Below are 2001 nucleotides of genomic sequence, written 5' to 3' on the forward strand. Positions count from 1 at the left end.
AAATTTAAGTAGTTCAATTGTCAATGCTTCATATGTGCAAAACATACAGAGAATTGAAATTGCGTTACTCTCTTTCCCAGTTACATTATTAAACAAGTAATCAACAGAAATTGCACAATCCAATAACATTGTAAATAAACAAAAAATTGACAATAAATGTGTACTACAATATTGTGACATAAACACAAAAATAACAGGAAATGGATGGGACCTCAGTGATGCAAAATAAAGATCTTTATACAAGAAAAAGTTGAATATTGCAATTATAGTGGAATAGAAGCTTAATGCTGGTAAATGTAAAGTAAAGTGAAGGATGCATATGAGTGTCAAATTGATATGTGCATACAATTATCACAGATGAGGGAGGGAGGGGGTATTTAGTGTTGGTAATGAGTGTTTTTATTTATTTTTGTAAATATTCTCTCTTTTTTAATTAGATGCCTGCAACATGTTCCAATGAAACTTTGAATTTTGCGCTAACAATCTGGACAGTCATTTTCCTCTTTGACCTGGAGGACACCACGTCCATGATTTCCAGTAACAATTTGAAATGTGGACTCATCCGACCACAGGACACTTTTCCACTTTGTCTCAGTCCATCTCAGATGAGCTCAGGCCCAGAGAAGCTGGTGGTGTTTCTGGRTGTTTTTGACATAGGGCTTTTGCTTTGCATGGTAGAATTAGATTTAATTTGCACTTATAGGTATAGCAACAAACTGTGCTCACAGACAATTGTTTTCTGATGTGTTCCTGAGCTCATGTGGTAATTTATGATGTTGGTTTTTAATGCAGTGAGGGACTGAAGGTCACAGGCTTTCAATGTTGGTTTTCGGCCTTGCTGCTTGCTTGCAGAGACTTGTCCAGATTCTCTGAATCTTTTGATGATATTAGTGACGATGTTAAAACTCCAAACTCCTTGGAATTGTTGGATTATTTGCTCACACAGCTTATTTTTGGGAACATACTTAAAAAATATATTTAAAATTCAAAAAATAGTTCAAATCATAAGAAGCTGGGTTTTGTAGCGATACTCTGAACAAAAAATTTCTTACCTGCTGTTAATGTTGTAGATCTTTTAACAGTTACAATGTTTAAAAATCATTAAAAACGTATGGTTTTTAAACTTTTTTTAAGCTTTAATTAAAACTATATGAAAAGCACAGAAGAGAAAATGCTTTCTGGCGCATAGTGGTCACTACAGTGGGATGCTAATTAAAAGTAATTTATTCTTAAACGCAGTTGTTTTTATAATGAAACTGCCCATCAGCCGCTAGAGTGCTCTATGCTGCTTCACTCCATTGAGGTGCATTCAGTGGTCAGTTGTTGTAACTGCATGATGARAATGTTCTCTGAATCCAAGATGGCTGACAGACAGCCACACCTGTTAGGTTCTGTATCCACTCAATCCTTGTATTCCAGAAGAACCCTAGAGTTGAAAAAGTACAATGATAAACCAGAACATGTAAGTGGTCATATTCTTTTATTTTGAAATAGTTTTTTATAAGCAGTAAAGAGCAGTTAATTCTGTCCACTGATGTGGATGTTATGCGTCTGAAAGTATATTTCTGATTTAATTGATGCAGTACCAATTTAGTAAAAAAAAAATGTTTTGGTCATAAAACTTATTTTTCTACATTTTTTAAAGTATTCATTTTAAAATGGATAATCTTGTGCACATTAAGTACAGTTTGTGTGAGTGGCACTTAAGGCTGCTGTATGTAGTTTCTTGAAAACCCAAAAACTTAGAAAATTTTGAACAGATGCAACCTTGTAGTCCCTCCCCCCTGCTCTCAGCTCCCCTCCCTAAGCTCCTCCCCCACAGCAGGGCCCAAAGTCGGGAGCGAGCAAGCTTGTAAACAGGAGGTGAGGCTAGCTGTGTGAAGCTGACACCCCACCGACACAAAAAATCCAAACAAGTAAGCGGATTGGTTAGTGCTTCGTTTGTGCAGAGCGTTTGTGCTGTTACAGTTTTTGAGATATTAAACATTATGTCTTTAGCTC

The sequence above is a fragment of the Austrofundulus limnaeus genome, unplaced genomic scaffold (assembly GCF_001266775.1).
Source record: "Austrofundulus limnaeus strain Quisiro unplaced genomic scaffold, Austrofundulus_limnaeus-1.0 Scaffold91, whole genome shotgun sequence".
Taxonomy (NCBI): domain Eukaryota; kingdom Metazoa; phylum Chordata; class Actinopteri; order Cyprinodontiformes; family Rivulidae; genus Austrofundulus; species Austrofundulus limnaeus.